Consider the following 21,593-nt stretch of genomic DNA (forward strand, 5'->3'; position numbering starts at 1 on the left):
GTCATCTTATTATATGCTTTCTATTTTTATACTTCTTGCTATTTCCCTTCTTTATAATCCTACGTCTTGCTGCATGACTTTTCTTAGCTGTTTCTTCTTTTCTAGTGATTTACTACTCACAATCCTGCTTATCCTACTGTCAACTTTATGTAATAATTGTAAGAAATACATTTGAGCCCATATTTCTAAATCAAAATCAATAATGATTTCCATCCATGAGATATGATAATCTCCTCTCCGTCTATCTCACAGTTTAACTGAGCTCTTTCTCCAAATGATTTTATTTCTTCCTCCTTTATGTATCTTTTCTTCTAAGAAATATTGTTTATATTATCATTGCTTATAATCTTTGTAACAACTCTAAAATTTACTGGCCTCTCTGCTTACTGATTTTTGTTTTATACCATTCTTCCCATGACTGAGGTCTTAATTTTTCTTCATTTCTCAGCCTCATGAACAAAAAATACTTCCTGACTTTCAATCAGACTGTATATATTATCATTTTTATTCACACTATTTTCTCAGCCTTCAATGTCCTCCCATTTAATGATTTCCAACTTTTGATGCTATGTTCCCACAGCACATTTACTGTGCATACTTCTTGTAGAGAACTCATTTCATTCTGTGAGTGCATTACTGAAATTTTTTTTAATTCAATACCTCTGTGCATTACTGGAATTTAAGCTCCTTGAGAGCAAAAGCTTTCTCGTCAACTGCCTTCCCTACACAATGCTGCAAAGGGCCTAGAAGGCACAAAATAGACTTGGTCCCTGTTGAAAGAAGAAAACCATTAGCTGAATTATTTAATATTTGTTCACTGGGAACACTGAAGTTCTTGTATGTATAGTGAGTGCTGTAATGCTGAATTCTGTAGACAGAAATGCAGAGGAGAAATAAGTGAATGACATCAGAACTGAAGATACCAACCCCTTTGAGCAGCCATTCACCTGATAGTCAAAGCCACACTCTAACCAAGTGAGATACAGTCAAGAGGAGGGCTTAGCATTAAACATGAGCCATGGCTACATTGAAGTGGCAGGAGAATGGAGGGTGCAAGTTGCTGAGGAGGAGAGAAAGGCAACAGGGTGAACTGACACAGTGGAGACTTGAGAGGGGAAAAAATTCAAGATTGCAGAAGTGGTCAATAATATCTAATAATGAAGAAAGATCAGGAAGGATGAGAGATGAGAACAGAAGCAAGGTCATTAGAGGTTGATTATCTTGTTTTACCGCTTTTTTTTTACATGGTTAAATCTTCTCTGTGATCTTCAGTTATTTAAAACCATGAATATTTAGATAAACAAAACCTCCGGCCAGCCTGGGTACCTGCTGAGATAGGTCAATCAGCATACTTGAAAGTTCAGTCAGGTGCATGGAAATGAATGGTAGGGTAAAAGGATTTTAAAAATTAATCTGGCATTTCAATCCATCTCAATCCCCAGAAAAGTTGCTTTCATAAATTAAACATTCCATTTGTATTCCTTATAGGGTAACTATCTAATCATCTTCAAGGGTAAAAAGTCTAGTCATCAAGAAAAAAAATCAGGTAAAATATCACAGGGGAGTTCTTCGCCTATTTGTGTTTAAGTACAGCCTGCTGTTTAAAACAAAGAAATTCTGAGGATTTAGAAAACCCCATGAAATCATATTGTAGTCATATGTGAAGGCAAAAACATTCACATATCACCCAGTATATCCTAAATCATAGAGGCACACGATGAAAGAGTCTCCTTCTGGTGTTCACACTGATTCTTTGGCAATTTTCCAAGGGCAAGAAGATACTTCTGACTTTCTGGAATAAGATATACTTAAGCTTGCAGTTATATCACTGACTGGCTAACAAGATTGTATTGATTTTCTCTAAAATACTTTGGACTGAGAGGAAGTTCTTCAGTACCACAGATACAAGATGTTTCAGAACAAAAACCTTTGCTAAGTGAGAAAACTCCAGATCTAGAAGGAAACTGGTAAGTTACAGCTAAAACCACATGATGATTACTGTTTATTTATGGAAAGAAGTATGCACCAAGAACTTCCTATATTTCAGGGTAGTGCACATCAGCGTTTCTCAAACCATCTATGGTGAAGGACCATTTTCTCCCCGATCCATCATGATCTAATGCCATTGAAAAATACACTAAACAAGATAACTAATTTTAAAAAGTAAGCTCAACTTTTTATTATTTAATTCCACAGAATAAGATTAACTCTCTCAAATTGCCTTTATAATATTCTAAATACTCTCAATTTCTGTTCTTAGGTCTATTTATAGATTCTTAATAGTTGTAGTTGGTGGACCACTCCATGGACCACTTTTGAGACATGATATTCATCATAAAATTGATATTAATGGCATGATATTGGCCACAGAATGGTTAAATTGTGCAGCTACACCCCCTATCCTATTCCTTAGGAAGGGCTGGGGGCAAAGTGAGAAAATGTTTAATGCTTTAACCGATATAGGCATTTGTAACTCAGCTCAATGGAGGTTTCCTCTGTGGCTTTCACTTTAATTAAGAAATGGTTTTTCCAGTCAAAAGAAATTCAGAGAAACTCCTCCTTTGGCATAACCAAGAGCATACCAATTATAGAAGAGGACTAACATATAGAGAGCATGTGTGGAAAGACTACAAATCAGGCTTCTTTTATGCATAAGCACCACAAGATAATGAGAAGGGACTTTCAGACCTTTTTTTCCATGCATTATGAAAACTTTGGAAAGTTAAAAAATATTTTTGGTTCCAAAGAATACACATGGAGAAATTAAAACTAATAAATGGTAAAACCTAGCAATACAGAGCATTGACCATTAATGATTATTTGCTAATTTGTAGATTTGTTTATTAATTATTAAATTTAGTGTTGACCAAAAATTCATTATATTCAAAAACTGTTTTTAAGTTACATTTAATCACTTCCCATTATTGACAAGAAATCATAGCCAGTGGTATTTTAAAGGAGTTGCTTTCAGCCACATTATTCAGAAAGCAAAAAAATTCCTTTCAAAAAATGTTATAGCCAAAAAAAAAAATTATATGGGTTACAAAAACATTTTAATAAGTCTGAAGTGCTATAGGGCCTCCAAAATCTTTTTTAGAAGTCCTGTGCATAATGTGTAAACACACTGACTTTGTTAAGTGAATGAATGAATTCAGAGGGCACAGCTCAGAGAGAGTTGAGGAGTGGCAACAGATCACAGCTGTTCCCAGGCTGACACATCAAGCAAACAGCTGTATTGTGTAGGGTTTGATGGAGGGAGCAACATTTATAAGGAGAGAATGGAAATAAAGCTTAAACACAAGGAATCAGACATTCCTAACATCCATGGTAAGGGACAGTGAAAACATTGAAAACATGACAGGAAAATGGAATCAGCAGAATCAAAATGAGGAAAAGAAAAAAAGACTATATAGATTAGATCAGACCTGGTTGAATGGAGATTATTTCCCCACTACACTGAAGACATTTTCTCCCAGACACTCAGAGAGAGAAAATTGAGAGTTTACATCAATTTTCATGAATAATCTTTACTGTCATATTTATTTATTTATTAAGATCCTACTAAAGATATTTTTTTTTTATTTCATATTGTGAAGGAGTTGGGGCTCAAAATGGTGGAGTAGGAAGGCAAGACAGAATCTCCTTCCACACACACTCAAAGGAAGCAAATACAACTAAAACTGAAAACAAACTGAAGACTGCAGAACAGACCACCTATACCTGGAAGAGAAGACCATACAGAAACAGGTTAAGTGGCAGAGCCAAGATTGAGTGGGACCCAAACCCTTGCCCCAGCCCAGCCCATAAGCAGGAGGAAGGGGAACAGAGCAGGGAGGGGGTAGGAGTCCAGGAACTCTGCAAACCTGGCCATGGAGATCTGCTCCAGGAACACGAGTCCACATTAAATGGGGTTCTGGTGATTAGCAGGACTGAACACCAGGGACAGCTGAAACACTCTAGGAGGCTGAGACACCAGCTGCCTGTGGGAAACAGGCATGCTCCGCTGGGATACTCTCCCAGATTTCATGGCCCTGTTTCAGTCCAACTGGGGAGACCCTTGCAGGAGCCAGCTCCAAAATCTTTCTCCCCATGGGTGGCCAAGCCTGGTGCTGTATGCCTCGCTGCTGCCAGGGGGCACCCACAGGACTCACTGCTGCAACAGCCATGCACCACTGGTGGGGCCTCCCACTGTGTGACTCGCTACCTCTGTGCCCACCCGCTGGTGCACCCCACCCACCATTCATGTCAGGCCACCTCCACAAGCCTGTGCAGTCTTCCACCATGCAACTCATTGCTTCAGCATGCCCATGCGCCCTCCCAGTACCAGCGATTCACTGCTGCTATGCACCATCCCCTGCTGCTATACACTGCATGCCCTCCCACCACATGACTGGCCACCACTGCTCAGCACCAACATGCTCTGCAAATGGGTGACCTGTCACACTGTAAGCCTGTGCACCCTGCCATGGTGCAACCTGCCCTACCGTCGCACCCAGCCCATTAACCCAGCAGCCCAGCCATTGCTACAAGGCAGGCAAAGGGCAGCCCCACCTAAAATGATCCCAGGAGAAACTACTGCTCTGATCACACAGGCCTGTCTAAGCCAAACTCCAGGCTCAGAAGACTGAGATAAACCACTGCCAGCAGACAGATAAGGAGCCCCATCCATTGCCAACCAGCAGCAATTGGGAATCCACAGCAAAGGAGAACCAGGCACTGGAGAAGAAAGGGACCTGAGTTTCTGTGTACCACAGGACACCTTCTTAAAAGTCATTACTCTCTAGATCAGGAAGTATAGCAGGTACATATAATACAAAGGAAGAAACAGAGAAACCCTGACAAAATGAGGAGGCAGAGGAATATGTTCCCAACAAAACTACAGGATAAGACACTGGAAAGAGGCCTATGAAATGGAGATCACCAATCTTCTTGATAAATATTTCACAGTGAAAGTCATAAATAGGCTCACTGATCTGCAGAAATATATTAAAGATCTCATCAACAAAGAGATACAAGAGCTGAAGAATACAGTAACTGAAATAAAACACAAAATGTAGGGAATTAATAATAAATTTATGCAAGTAGAGGAAACACTCAATGAGATGGAAATTAGAGAACAAGAACACAACAAACCTGAGGAACAGAGTGAAAAAAGGGTCTTTAGGAATGAAAGAATAAGGGAGGAGTGTGATCACTTCAAATGATACAATATTTGCATAATAGGGGTACCAGAAAGAGGAGAGAGAGAGACAAAGGGATAGAAAGTGTCTTTGAGGAAATAATTGTTGAAAACTTCCCTGATCTGGGGAAGGAACTAAACACTCAGGTCATGGAACTACAGAGAGCCCCTAACAAAAGGAACCCCAGGAAGACAACACCAAGACATATAATAATTAAAATGACAAAGATTAAGTATAAGGAGAGAGTAATGAAAGCAGCCAGAGAAAAAGGAAACCCCATCAGACTTTCCTTACTTATAAAAGAAACCCCATCAGACTATCAGCAGACTCCTCAGCAGAAATTTTACAGCCAAGAAGGAGAGGCATGGAATATTTAATGTACTGAAACAGAAGGACCTTCAATCAAGAATTCTTTACCCAGCAAGATTATCATTTAAATTTGAAGCAGAAATTAAACAATTTTAAGATAAACAGAGGCTCAAAGACTTAATAACAACTGAACCAGCATTACAGGATATGTTAAAAGGACTACTGTAAATGGAAATATTACTAAGGCTAAATAGTTTTCACCAGGGATTAACATGCAAAATATATAATGAGCTCATATGCTTCAACACCAAAAAAAAAACAAATAACCTAATTTAAAATATGGGCAGAGGACCTAAGCAGACATTTCTCCAGTAAGTTGGCCCTCAAGCCAACAAATGGCCCATAAGCATATGAAAAGATGCTGCACATTGCTAATCACCAGGGAAATGCAAATCAAAACCAAAATGAGATATCACCTCACACCAGTCAGAATGGTTTTTTGTTTTTTATCTTCACATGGTAGAAGGGGAGAAAGCTAGCTAAAGGGCACTTAATCGCATGAGGGATCTGGCCTCATGACCTAATCACCTCCCAAAGATACCTTCTCCTAATACCATAACCAAAGACAAGAAATGACAAGTGTTGGTGAGGATGTGGAGTAAAGGAAACCCTCCTACACTGTTGGTAGGAATGTCAATTTGTGCAGTGTCTGTGGAAACCAGTATGGAGGTTCTAAAAATAGAAATACAGTGCAACCCAGTAATTCCACTTCTAGGAATTTCCCCAAAGAAAACAAAATCCCTGATTCAAAAAGATATATGCACTCCTAGGTGTATTGCTGCATTATTTACAATAGCCAAGATATGGAAACAACCTAAGTGTCCATCAATAGATGAATGGATAAAGAAGAGGTGGTACATATGCACAATGGAATATTATTCAGCCATAAAATGAAAAGAAATTTTGTCATTTTTGACAACAGGATGGACCTAGAGGGTGTTATGCTGAGTGAAATAAGCCAGGTGGAGAAAGACAAATACCATGTGATTTCACTTATTTGTGGACTATAAATACAAAACAAAACAATGAATAAAACAGCAGTAGACTCATAGACACTGAGACATGACTGGTGGTCACCATGGGGGAAAGGCTGGGGGGAGAGGAGGAGGGTAAGGTGGATAAAGGGGCACAAAAATTCTCAATCATAATATAGATTGGTCACAGGGATAGTATAGCTTGGAGAATATAGCCAATTATTCTGTAACATTTTTCTATGTTGTCAAATAGTAGCTGTACTAGTGGGGGTGAGGATTTAATAACATGGGTAACTGTTGAACCACTGTGTTGTATACTTGAAACTAATATAGGACTGCATATCAATTTTAAAAATTCATATTGTGAATCCAATTTTTGCAAACATTTACAAAATACAAAGTTAATGGGCCTAAGTATAGTTCTTACCTTAGTTGATTCAGATTATTATAACAAAATACCATAGCCTGGGTGGCTTATAAACAACAGAAACTTATTGTTCACAGGTCTGAAAGCTGAAAGTCCAAGATCAGGAGAACAGCACAATCAGGTGAGGACCCTTTTCTGGGTCACAGATTTTTTTTTGTGTTTTTTATCTTCACATGGTAGAAGGGGAGAAAGCTAGCTTAAGGGCACTTAATTGCATGAGGGATCTGTCCTCATGACCTAATCAGCTCCCAAAGATGCCTTCTCCTAATACCATCGCCTTGGGTATAGGTTTTCAACATATGAATTTTGGGAGGACACATTCATACCATAGTAGTTATGAACCCATACATAGATGGACTGGAAATATCCTGTGTCTTAGAGCATTTCCATAATGTTTTATTTTTCCTTAAATTATACATTATTAAATTTTCTTTTCTATTTTTTACTGAAGTACATACAGTAAAGGACACAAATTTTAATTGCATAGCTCAATGAGTACTCATCAACAGATCATAATGTAGAATAATTGCACTACTTCAAGTAGCTCCTTCCCAGTCAATATACTCTCAAAGGTAATCATCAATCTGACTTCCATTATCATTGATTAACTTTGCCTTTCTTTGAGCTTCATTTTAATGGACTCTTACAGGCTGTACTTTTTTTGTTTCTGGCTTCTTTTGCTCAACATTAAGTCTATAACATTCATCTGTCTTGTCATGTGGTAACTACAATTTGTTCTTTTTTGTTAGTATTATTGTTGTATTAATATACCACAACTGATTTATCATTCTATTGTTGATGGACATTTGGGTAGTTTCCCAAGTTAGGACCATTTTTAGTCAAGTTCATAAACTACAAACATTGATATATATATATATATATATATATATATATATATATATATATTGGTGAACATATGCATTTATTATTAATGAACATATCTCTAGGACTGGATTTGCTAGACTATGGGGTATGTATGTTTCATTTTTTGAAAGTAACTGTACCAACTGACAATTTCATCAGCAATGCATAAGAATTCACATAGCTCCACATCCTTGCCAACACCTGGAATTGTCAATCTTTTTAATTTTAGCCATTCTGGTGGGTGGATTTGTGGTTTTAATTTGCATTTACCTGATGACTGAAGATGTTGAGTACATTTTTATATGCTTATTGGCCATCCTTTTTGTAAAATATTTAAGTCAATTTTAAACAATTTTTATTGAATTACTGTCATTAAGCAGTTCTTTAATATTCTGAATAGATACTAATATATTAGCTTGTATTTTAATTCTCTAAAAGCACTATTATATACTTAATATAATTAGTATATAATAATATATTATATATTATAATAATATAATAGCCTAGATTTCTAGCCATTTCCCACCAAGGGACCATCCAGACAACCAACATCAACACCACTTAGAGCAGAAGAATTACTCAGAAGAATGAGTCCTACCCAAGAGAATGGAAGCTCTTCCTCTCTTTTCTTTCCTTCCTTAACAATTCAGTCTTAAAGTGGCTCACTCACTATGGAGCAGAGCAAAGTAAACATTCTTAAGTTTAAGGAAGTGGGAAAAAAGAATAGAAAATTCACCAAGAAAATAAAAATAATAAAATATATTTTTTCAAATTTCATCTTTGTCAATATCTAAAAATATGCATACTAAACATTGAGATATACTTTTATATACCAAAAAAACCTTAATGGGAATATCCAAATCCAGCAAAGATAAGGAAGCAAGAATTTTATATACACAGCTGTTAAACCTTTCAGAAAGTAATCTGGCTCTATATATCAAAATACTTAAAAATGATTTGTGCCTTAAATATTAAATATGAGTATTGATTAAATATGTTTTGTGCCCTTTGGACCAGTAATTACACATATGAAAAGTTATTTAGGGAAAGGTGAAATTCCAAAGAAAATGCTTTATATGTAAAGATGTTTGCTATAGTATTTTTTATGACATTAAAATATTGGAAAACCATAAGTGTCCAATAACAGGTAAACAAGTATATAAAGTACATGTCATCTACTAAAGGAACTATTATGCATCCTAAAATTGTGCCTGAAAGAACTACAAAGTTGCTTATGCAATACTTTGCTTATATAATTTTTTTAAAAGCATGAAAATACAGAATGTAGTATGATCATAATGCATAACAAACACAAAAAGAAATACAAGGTTAAAGTTGTCTGTGTGAATAGAGCTTTGGGGCATTCTTCCCTCGTCATATGATGAATGCAAAACAAATCTCTCAGCTGTAACAAATTTGGTGTAATTTGAGCAACTCATTCAGTTCAACAGGCAAGTCTTGGGGCCTAAAAAACGCCCTCAGTTATATTATCAGTAAACAGTGTTAAGCAATTTCAAAAGGAAAACATGTTTTCATCATGCAACACTTGAGTCTTGACAAGGAAGGAAGGAAGGAAGAGGCAGGAAGTGGGAACATTTTACAGAGCTTTCACAGACTTACAGTTTAGTTCTGCACTTCCTCAAAAATGCTGTCATCACGTGCAGTCCACATAGCTTTCCAAAAATAAATGTAATCAGTGGTGCACAAATTCTATTCATCATTTCTCCAATGGCATATGCTTCATATCTACAGATCAGCTCTCCTGTCCATGAGATTTGTTTAGGCCAAAGGAAAGCAGCAGTAGCATTTCCAAAAATAAAACCAGAAAAATAAGAACATAAAAAATAAATAGATAAACCAAGTTTGGAGAAAAATATAAGAAACTCAAATACCAACCTACCTTCTTGATCATGAATGTTCATATTCAAAATCAATTCAACATACTCAAAAATAATTATTAACACTATTATTAACTAATAGCTAATACTGATGTTAATTGCTCTTTCACATAATTTTCATTTAATATCACTTAACATTAAGGATTAATTAACCATATTAATGACATTATTAATATAAAATGTTATTTAATTATATTAAGTGCTACTTTAATATTCAGCTTTCACATAATTTCTTTCATTCTGTCATCACAAAGATTGATATTGTTAATCAAAATAAAAGGGTCAATATTATTACCACATTTTTCAAAGGAGGAAGCTGAGGCTCAAAGAGGCTAGATTATTTGCATGAGGTCAAATGTCTAGACAGGGCAGAAGCCTTTTCACACATGTAGAAAAGGCAGATCTTGACAAGTCTCCAAACTATGCTATGTGCTTCAGCGTGCTGCCTCCCTTTCTAAATGAAGCTGCTGGAATAGTGGTGGCATGGATGGAGTTAGCCCTCCTTTAATGTTGTTAATTACAATTAGTTGCACTGTGATTCCAAAATGATGAATTTAAAGTCTGATGCCTAAGCATAATGGAGTTATATTTAAAAGGCAAAGAAATATATCTGGACAGGAATCAAAATGTTTTCATTTAACTAAACTCTCATATTGAAATATATACTTACCCCTATTTAGCCAACTTTAGTTCTTTACCTTCAGACATCAATTTAAAATAACGCATTACTGCAGACTGATTTCTCAAGATAGCAGCATGAGTAGGGTGGTGGAAATCTCCCAAAATCATATATATTTTGAAAATACAGCAAATACAACTACTCCTAAAAGAGTGACCAGAGGATACAGTTCACCAGCCAGGCTACATCTACATCTGCGAGACCTCAACATCTCCTGAGATGGTAAGATACAAAACTGTAACCCTGCAGAACCCAAGCACTTCCCCCATCCCAGCTCACAGGTGGACTGCTAAATAACCAGTCCTAGTAATCTGCACCAGGAGCACAGACACACACTGCATGGTGTACTGGATATTAGAGGAATGGAAAATCAAAATCCGAGACTAAGACTGTGAACAGTTTCCTACAGCGGCTACCCTGAGACCAAAGAAAAGCAGATGCTTTAAAAGTCTTAAAGGGACAAGGGTTTAACAGGTGGACAAAATCGTCCTGGCACACTCAGCCCAGCAGGCTGGGAACTTTAAGGAACTTCAAACACCCTAACCCCCCTGTAGCAATGCACCTCCAAATTCCCTCACAGCGATAAGCAGCCTGCCATTCATTTCCCCCAACCAGCACTGCAAGTGAATTGCCTGATGTGCCAGTGCTACAGAAGAACAGGGGAGCAGCCCTGCCCACAGCAACCACACAGAGGCTTCTCCCAGCCTGTGGATAACTGGGATAGACCCAGCGGCTGTCCCCTGCCCACAGGTGACTGACACAGACAGCGGAGACCGGCACAGAGTCTGGAAGGCACAAAGGGGTTTTATTCTCATGGCAAACATGCACTGCTCACCTGAAATCCCCACCAGTACCCTAGGCCATCCACCCTAGTACCCTAGTACCCACCCACTGCAGCTCAGGGGATTAACCCCAGAGGCTGCCCCCTGTGTGCAGCCAACCAGCACAGGCAGAGGAAACTGGAGCAGAGTCCGCAAAGCACATAGGGGCTCTGTTCTCATGGCAAACACATGCTGATTGCCTGCAACCACTGCCAGTGCCCTAGGCCATCCTGAGAGCTGCCCTGCCAATGGCAGCTCAGGCGATTAACCCAGAGGCCGCCCCCTACACCTGGTTGACTGGCACAGGCAGAGGAAACTGGTGCAGAGTCTTCCAAGCATTTAGGGGCTCTGTTCTCACAGCGAACACATGCTGATCAACTGCAACCATTACCCCAGGCCATCCTGAGGGCCACCCTGCCCATGGCAGCACAGGGAATCAACCCAGAGGCTGCTCCCTGTGTGCGGTTGACCAGCACATGCAGCAGAGATGGGCACGGCAACCAGCAAGCAGGAAGGGACTTTGTTCTCCCAGCTGACACATGTGCCACTCACTGGCAATTACTACCATTGCCATGAAAAGGCAGAAGAACCTTGTTCAGTCCAAAATCCCTCAAACACCAGAGAGAGGGTCTGGTGAAACCGAAATCATCAATCTTCCTGAAAAAGAATTCAAAATAAAAGTCATAAGCATGCTGATGGAGCTACAGAGAAATATGCAAGAGCTAAGGGATGAATTCTGGAGGGAGATAACAGACATGAAACAAACAAAAGAAGGATTTAAGGGCAGACAGGATGAGCTGGAAGAGACTGTTAATGGAATAGAAATCAGAGAGCAAGAATACAGAGAAGCTGAGGCAGAGAGAGATAAAAGGATCTCTAGGAACGAAAGAATATTAAGAGAACTGTGTGACCAATCCAAATGGAATATTCGCATTATAGGGGTACAAGAAGAAGGAGAGAGAGAAAAATGGATAGAAAGTGTCTTTGAAGAAATAATTGCAGAAAACTTCCCCAATCTGGGGAAGGAAATAGTCTCTCAGACCATGGAAGTCCATAAATGTCCCAACACAAGGGACCCAAGGAGGACAACACCAAGATATATAATAATTAAAATGGCAAAGATCAAAGAGAAGGACAGAGTATTAAAAGCAGCCAGAGAGAGATAAAAGATCACCTACAAAGGAAAACCTGTCAGGCTATCATCAGACTTCTCAGCAGAAACCTTACAGGCCAGAAGGGAATGGCATGATATACTCAATGCAATGAAACAGATGGACCTCAGACCAAGAATACTGTATCCAGCAAGATTATCATTTAAAATTGAAGGAGGGATTAAACAATTTGAAGACAAGCAAAAGTTGAGGGAATTTACCTCCCACAAACCATCTCTACAGTATATTTTAAAGGGACTGCTCTAGATGGAAGTGTTCCTAAGGCTAAATATATGTCACCAGAGAAAATAAAACCACAGCAAAGAAAGTAAACCAACCAAATACTACCTAATGCAAAATAAAATCAGCTATCCACAAAATCAGTCAAGTGAAACACAAAAGAGTACAGAATAAAGCACCTAACACATAAAGAGTGGAGGAGGAGGAAAAAGAAGGTACAGAAATAAAGAATCAACAGACTGTGTTTATAACAGCATAATAAGTGAGTTAAGCTAGATGGTTAGATAGTACAGAACCTACCCTTGAACTTACGGTAACCACAAATCCAAAGCTGCAATGGCAATAAGTATATATCTATTGATAATCACCCTAAATGTAAATGGACTGAATGCAGCAATCAAAAGACACAGAGTAATAGAATGGATAAAAAGGCAGGACCCATTTATATGCTGCATACAAGAAACTCACCTCAAATCCAAAAACATACACAGACTAAAAGTGAAGGAATGGAAAAAGATATTTCATGCAAACAATAGGGAGAAAAAATCAGGTGTTTCAGTACTTGTATCAGACAAAATAGACTTTAAAACAAAGAAAGTAAGAAGACATAAAGAGGTACATTACATAATGATAAAGGGCTCAGTCCAACAAGAGGATATAACCATTATAAATATATATGCACCCAACACAGGAGCACCAGCATATGTGAAACAAATACTAACAGAATTAAAGGAGGAAATAGAATGCAATGCATTCATTTTAGGAGACTTCAACACACCACTCACTCCAAAAGACAGATCAACCAGACAGAAAATAAGTAAGCACACAGAGGCACTGAACAACACACTAGAACAGATGGACCTAACAGACATCTACAGAACTCTACACCCAAAAGCAGCAGGATACACAATCTTCTCAAGTGCACATGGAACATTTTCAAGAATAGACTACATACTAGGCCACAAAAAGAGCCTCAGTAAATTCAAAAAGATTGAAATTCTACCAACCAACTTCACAGATCACAAAGGTATAAAACTAGAAATAAATTGTACAAAAAAAAACAAAAAGGCTCACAAACACATGGAGGCTTAACAATGTACTCCTAAATAATCAATGGATCAATGACCAAATTAAAACAGAGATCAAGCAATATGTGGAGACAAATGAAAACAACAGCACAATACCCCAACTTCTGTGGGACACAGTGATGGCAGTTATAAGAGGAAAGTATATAGCAATCAGGGCCCACCTGAGGAAAGAACAATCCCAAATGAATAGTCTAAAGTCATAATTATTGAAACTGGAAAAAGAAGAACAAATGAGGCCCAAAGTCAGCAGAAGGAGGGATATAATAAAGATCAGAATAGAAATAAATAAAATTGAGAAGAATAAAACAACAGAAAAAATTAATGAAACCAAGAGCTGGTTCTTTGAGAAAATAAACAAAATAGATAAACCCCTAGCTGGAGTTAATAAGAGAAAAAGAGAATCTACACACATAAACAGAATCAGAAATAAGAAAGGAAAAATCACTATGCACACCACAGAAATACAAAGAATTAGTAGAGAATACTATGAAAACCTATATGCTAACAAATTGGATAACCTAGAAGAAATGGACAACTTTCTAGAAAAATGCAACCTTCCAAGACTGAACAAGGAAGAAACAGAAAATCTAAACAGACCAATTACCAGCAACAAAATTGAATCAGTAACCAAAAAATACCCAAGAACAAAACCCCCGGACCAGATGGTTTCACTGGTGAATTTTATCAATCATTTAGAGAAGATATAATAACAATTATCCTTAAAATTTGCCAAAAAATAGAAGAGGAGGGAATAATCCCAAACCCATTCTATGAAGCCAGCATCACTCTAATACCAAAACCAGGCAAAGACACCACAAACACACACACAAAAAAACTACAGACCAATATCCCTGATGAACATAGATGCAAAAATACTCAACAAAATATTAGCAAACCAAATTCAAAAATACATGAAGAGGATCATACACCATGATCAAGTGGGATTCATCTCAGGGGTGCAAGGATGCTACAACATTTGAAAATCCATCAACATCATCTACCACATCAACAAAAAGAAGGACAAACACCACATGATCATCTCATAGATGCTGAAAAAGAATGTGACAAAATTCAACATCCATTCATGATAGAAACTCTCAAAAAAATGGGTATAGAGGGCAAGTACCTCAACATAATAAAGGCCATATATGACAGACCCACAGCCAACATTATACTTAACAGAGAGAAGCTGAAAGCTTTTCCCCTAAGACCAGGAACAAGACAAGGATGCCCACTCTCCCCACTTTTATTCAACATAGTTCTGGAGGTTCTAGCCATGGCAATCAGAGAACACAAGAAATAAAAGGCATCCAGATTGGTAAGGAAGAAGTCAAACTGTCACTGTTTGAAGATGACATGATATTGTACATAACAAACCCTAAAGACTCCACTCCAAAATTACTAGAACTAATATCGGAATTCAGCAAAGTTGCAGGATACAAAATTAATACACAGAAATCTGTGGCTCTCCTATACACTAACAATGGACTAACAGAAAGAGAAATCAGGAAAACAATTCCATTCACAATTGCATCAAAAAGAATAAAATACCTAGGAATAAACCTAACTAAGGAAGTGAAACACCTATACCCTGAAAACTACAAGACACTCTTAAGAGAAATTAAAGAGGACACTAATAAATGCAAATTTATCCCATGCTCTTGGGTAGGAAGAATTAATATTGTCAAAATGGCTATCCTACCTAAAGCAATCTACAGATTCAATGCAATCCTATCAAAATATGGACAGCAATCTTCAACAAACTGGAAAAAAATAGTTCTAAAATTTATATGGAACCACAAAAGAACTTGAATAGTCAAAGCAATCCTGAGAAAGAAGAATGAAGTAGGGATAATCTTCCTTCCCAACTTCAAGCTCTTCTACAAAGCCACAGTAATCAAGACAATTTGGTGCTGACACAAGAACAGACCCATAGATCAGTGGAACAGAATAGAGTCCACATATTAACCCAAGCATATATTAATATACAATAAAGGAGCTATGGATATACAATGGGGAAATGGCAGCCTCTTCATCAGCTTGTGTTGGAAAAACTGGACAGCTACATGTAAGAGAATGAAACTGGATCACTGTCTAAGTCCAGACACAAAAATATACTTGAAACAGATCAAAGACCCAAATGTAAGTCATGAAACCATAAAACTCTTAGAAGAAAACATAGACAAAAATCTCTTGGAAATAACATGAGCAACTTCTTTATGAACATATCTCCCCAGGCAAGGGAAACAAAAGCAAAAATGAACAAGTGGAACTATATCAAACTAAAAAGCTTCTGTACAGCAAAGGACACCATCAGTAGAACAAAAAGACATTCTACAGAATGGGAGAATATATTCATAAATGACGTATCTGGTGAGGGGTTGACATCCAAAATATATAAAGAGCTCATGTGCCTCAACAAACAAAAAGCAAATAATCTAATTAAAAAATGGGCAGAAGATCTGAACAGACACTTCTCCAAAGAAGAAATTTATATGGCCAACAGGCACATGAAAAGATGCTCCACATCACTAATCATCAGGGAAATGCAAATTAAAACCACAGTGAGATATCACCTCACACCAGTTAGGATGGCCACCATCCAAAAGACAAACAAAAACAAATGTTGGTGAGGATGTGGAGAAAGGGGAACCCTCCTACAGTCCTGGTGTGAATGTGAATTAGTTCAATCATTGTCAAAAGCAGTATGGAGTTTCCTCAAAAAACTAAAAATAGAAATACCATTTGACCCAGGAATTCCACTTCTAGGAATTTACCCTAAGAATGCAGGAGCCCAGTTTGAAAAAGACAGATGCACCCCTATGTTTATTGCAGCACTATTTACAATAGCCAAGAAATGGAAGCAACCTAAGTGTCCATCAGTAGATGAATGGATAAAGAAGATGTGGTACATATACACAAAGGAGTATTATTCATCCATAAGATGAAAACAAATCCTACCATTTGCAACAACATGGATGGAACTAAAGGGTATTATGCTCAGTGAAATAAGCCAGGTGGAGAAAGACAAGTATCAAATGATTTCACTCATCTGTGGCGTATAATAACAAAGCTAAAACTGAAGGAGCAAAACAGCAGCAGAAATACAGAACCCAAGAATGGACTAACAGTTACCAAAGGGAAAGGGACTCGGGAGGATGGATGGGAAGGGAAGGAGAAGAGGAAAAAAGGGGTGTTACAATTTGCTCACATAATGTTGAGGGGGGCACAGGGAAGGTAGTATAGCACAGAGAAGACAAGTAGTGATTCTGTAGCATCTTACTATGCTGATGGACAGTGACTGTAATGGGGTATGTGGTGGGGACTTGACAATGGGGATAGTCTAGTAACCATAATGTTGTTCATGTAATTGTACATTAATGATACCAAAATAAAAAAAATAATACATTACCTTTTCTCTCATCAGAAGACAAAAGCAAAATAATTATTTATAGTCTCAGAAATGTCATGTCTTGCAGAAACTGATTTCAGGAATTCCAGTTTTCTGATCTAGACTCAATAACAACCCCTACAAACTTTTGTGTTAAAGGACAGTAATGTGTTCTGGCTTTCTTGGAAACCACCACTGGAAGGTTACACATACACTGTTATCACAATGACGCATCTTCAGGAGGAAGTGACCAAGTTTTATTAGGACCATCCATGTCCTCTTACAAGGTTTGAAAGATTTGGAAACACTGGCAGTCAAAAATGAAACTAACCACCTAAGAAAGGAAATCTAAATGTCTTCCATTTCAAAGAGTGACATGCAAAGTCATCAAAATAAAATTAAGGCACAAAGTCTGAAAAGAGCAAAGTGGCTAGTAGTATCCCTCTGTCTAAACCTGTAATTTTCACCAAGAATTTCATCCTTCAGCTCAAAACTGACATCTCCTTCAGGATGGGGCCAAGTTACTCTTCCTTTTAATCACTCATCCCTCAGGATCTCTCTAACCCTACCCTTGGACATACAGAAGAGAAAGAGCTGTAAGCTTAAAGTCAGAGATGCGAGTACAATTTCTTTTCCTGCCACTTGCCCAGCTATATAAAACAGAAAAGAAAAGGGACCTTCCAGAGACATAGAAGGGATAACATAGGTGAAACTCCTTTGTAAAGAATAAAGCCCAAGACCAGTGGTTTTCAAATATATTTGTTGCCCAGTGGGCATTTGCAAATATCTGGAGACAGTTTTGATTGTCACAGCAGAAGGTGCAAGTGCTACTTGGAAGCTAGCAAGTCAAGGTCAGGGATGTCGCTAAACATCCTACAGTGTACAGGACACCCCTCACATCAGGGAATTATCCAGCCAAAGGCCAATAGTGATGAGGTAAGGTGCTCTGCTCGAAACAAATGTGAGCCACCCTCAGCTTCCCCAACCAATGCACTGGTGTGGGGAAAATGGAAATTCCTGACCAGGATTCCCGCCTGGCCTTAATAGCACCCCTTGTGTGTATAATAAGTACATGTTGGCACAGTTATGGGATGTTTACTGGTGACACAGCCATTGGTCAGTGACAGGAGTATTGGCCCAGCAGCGTGGAGAGGAAACACCCATTCCCCCCTCCCCTCAGTCCCTGCTACATAATTGGTCAGGCATCTGCCAGACACCAGGGACCTTCAGCAGCTCCTATTTGAGGAAAACAAGGTTCCCTGCAGGCAAATCACATTACAGTATTACTTCTAGCTTGTCAGTTTTTAACAAGTGGGGGGTTGAGTCTAATTCATTTTCCTTCTCAACAAAACCATACTGCTAACAAAGCATTATGCAAACACCCACATCCAACATCTTACAAATGTTACATACTTCCCAATGCTTCTTTCTGCTCCAGAACTCTGGTTTCCTCATCACCCACCTCTCCAATCTCATCAGTGAAGATTCAAAATGTCATCATCTCTACCCTCTACCCTCCCCAACAGGTGATCCAGCCTCTGACACAAAAAGGAAACAGAAGCCATTAACCAAAAGCTCCAACTTCCCTGTCCTCCTCTGTCCTGCTGTCTACAGTGTGATAATGAACGGTACTCAGGAAATCCGTAGTTCTGCAAGAGAAGAATCCTGTGTGTTGGTTAAAGGGAAAAACCCTGCCAAGAAATCTGGAAGTGGAGAGGGGGAAAGTTAATCATCCCAACAACCAGACTGAGATGTTTCCTTCCCTTTAGCAAAGTCAGCTCTCAGCAAGAGTTTAAGGAAGGAGGTGCCACACCACTGTACCTGCAAGTCTGTATGTAATAAAGGATCTTAGAAGGAATCAAGTCAAATTAGAGTTTGGGCATTTCCTTCAAATTTCTTACACCCCTGCCTTTGTGTTTCCTGTTTTTCAGCCTTTCATTCATTCATTTGACAGATATTTGTTGAGACTATCTATGTGCCAACATTCATTCAGGCAGTGTAAACAGAGGTGATTTAAAAAGAGTCAAAAAATTCCTGTCCTCACAAAGCTTACATTCTTCAGGGAGTAAGTGAAAGAAACAAATAAATGCATGGTGCAATCCAAGGGGATGTTTGCTAGGCAAAAGAATACAGGTAAGGAGGAGAGTTGATGAAATTACAAATAGGAGAGTGAGAGAAGACCTATGTGATAATGTGAGTGGGTCTCCAAGGAGAAGAGAAAGTTAGTCATGCAAATAGCTGCAAGAAGGCCATTACAAGCAGAGGGAAAAGCCAGTGCAAAGGCCCTACGGCAGAAGTCAGCCTGCTACATTTCAGCAACAAGGAGCCCAGTGTGGCAGAAACAGAGTGGGGAGAAAAGTGGGAACAAAAGAGGTCAGAGGAGTAACAGAACCCACACCACCATAGTTTTGTCAGCCATTGTAATTAGTTTGGCTTTTCCTGGGGGTAAGAAGGGAATTCATTGGATAATTCTGAGGAGAGACATGACAGGTGAAATACATAGTATGCCAGATATCAAAAAGTACTATGGAGAAAATGCGGGAAAGAAGCGGTGATACAATGGGGGAGGGACTTTGTGGTGGTCATTTTGCTCTTCTCCATCCTCTTTGCCCTATTTTAACTCAACTGACTCTCCCAGGCTCAGCTCAAGATGGCATTCCTCCTGGAAGCCTTCTCTGCACCTCCCTCCCTGAATTAGGTAGGAGTAAGCCTCTTCTGTGCTCTCATAGCTCCCTAAACAAGCTTTTCCCACATTTATCACACTGCGTTGTGAAAACCTGTTTATTGTGTCTAGTGAGTGCTCACAAATGTTTCTTGAAGAAATGAAAGCATGAATGGCAGCAGGGAACAGTCCCTGAGCCTAGCTGGAATAGAGGCGCTGATAGTGGAAATAAAAGGAAGAGGCAGGTGTTAGAGACGTTATTAACGTAAAATGATATATCTGATAACTTTATGAATGTTAAAGTGGCCAAGGAGAAAAGTTCCTTGAATGATCTCATAGGTTCTAATAACTGGAAGGCTTAAGAGAAACAGGAATTCTTAAAGGAGGAGCTTCTTTATATTAGCTTTTTAGGATAGACAAATCTAATTCATTCAACCATTAAACAGCCTTTTACTGAGCTTTTCCTAAATTTCATTCCCCATGCCAACTCCTGGTAAGAAAATGCTAGAATATGTCATGCTCTCTGCCCTCAAAGGTATAGGGAATGGGGAATGAGACATAAAAGACAGGCTAAAGCGCTGTTGTGTACAAGTAACATTATAGGGCACCATTGTATAGCTGAACTTCCCACTCCTAAAGTTGACAGCGTGGTGTGGGGGAAAGTGCGAGAGCTTCTAAGTCAAATGATCCTGGTTTCTAGCTTTGTACCTAAATATCTGGGACCCTAAGGAAGCTGTTAACTCTCTAAGCTTGACTCTCTTCAATGCAAAAAGAGAGAGAGAGAAGGAGAGAATAAAACCTACTTGCTACGGTTGTTGAGAAAATGTAATGGGATAATATATGGGAACCATCTACAATGATACCCTGAATACTAGGAGCTTGAACAATGATTCAGCTTCCTTCTCTTGTAGTACAAAGCATATGGCAGGGTTGCATCACCAGTCCCAGGAATTTAAAATTTGCATCCACCTCATTTTCAGACATAACCTCAGCATCTTCCATATTCTGTTTCACACTGACACTTTTATTTTCCAGACAAAGTATTTCTCACTTCAACAGCTGGAGAACAAATGTAGACACTTTTATTTTCCAGACAAAGTATTTCTCACTTCAACAGCTGGAGAACAAATGTATTGTAAGGAGACAGGAAGGAAGACAGCATATACCAAATTACTTTCTATATGAAGCTTACTCACAAAAAATATACATAATTTTAAAAGTTTTGTACAAGCCCTCAACATTCACTTAGACAGGCATCATCGCAATCACTGACACGTCCCCATTCAGTCATGGACAAAGCCCTATCTAGGAATAAAGATCTCCCTTCAAAGAGTTGATGCACTCTCTCTCATGGGAACAGTTCTGCCCTTCATAGTGTCAGGTATGTCTGTCAAGACTCAATATTTGCAAGGTGACACTGAAGTTCCAAGCACATCTGTCACAGAAGAAAGTTGGGGGTCAAAGGGAGAGAAAGAGTTTGATTATGGAGGCAGGAAGTCTCAGTTAATCCAAGGGCCCTTTGTGATGGGAAGTAGGTGAGAAAGGAAAATGTGTCTGCAGCAAAGCAAAACGAGCACCTGTTTTGTTTTGTGTTTTCACAGGGAGTAAAGTCAAGGCATAAGAGAATACACATGCCTTGCACAGAATTGACCAAAAAGTTTTCTGGAAAAAATTAATTACCCCAGTGGGGTAATGTGGTTGTCCTCAAGAACTTTAGGAGAAAAAATGACACTGAGAACAGAGAGAGATGGGACTGACATTAAAGCAGTCACCATTCCCGGTGACCAGGAACTCAGCAAAGACAGAGCAGAGAAAGCCCCCAGTGTTACCCAGCTGGTGCCTGAGGTAG

At 38.6% G+C, this 21,593-nt stretch overlaps 1 long non-coding RNA gene across 2 annotated transcripts; it reads left to right on the forward strand.

The window, feature by feature from the left end:
* Nucleotides 1–464: 464 nt before the first annotated feature.
* Nucleotides 465–19,758, forward strand: LOC118971574 (uncharacterized). Of its 2 annotated transcripts, XR_012122792.1 has the most exons (5): nt 465–1,967; nt 2,048–2,163; nt 3,597–3,747; nt 7,028–7,071; nt 18,609–19,758. It is a non-coding gene; the product is annotated as an uncharacterized lncRNA (long non-coding RNA). The 2 variants fall into 2 exon arrangements; XR_005060081.2 differs by lacking the exon at nt 2,048–2,163 and having other exon boundaries at nt 467–1,967.
* Nucleotides 19,759–21,593: the final 1,835 nt, after the last annotated feature.

Source organism: Manis javanica, chromosome 11 (assembly GCF_040802235.1).
Source record: "Manis javanica isolate MJ-LG chromosome 11, MJ_LKY, whole genome shotgun sequence".
Taxonomy (NCBI): domain Eukaryota; kingdom Metazoa; phylum Chordata; class Mammalia; order Pholidota; family Manidae; genus Manis; species Manis javanica.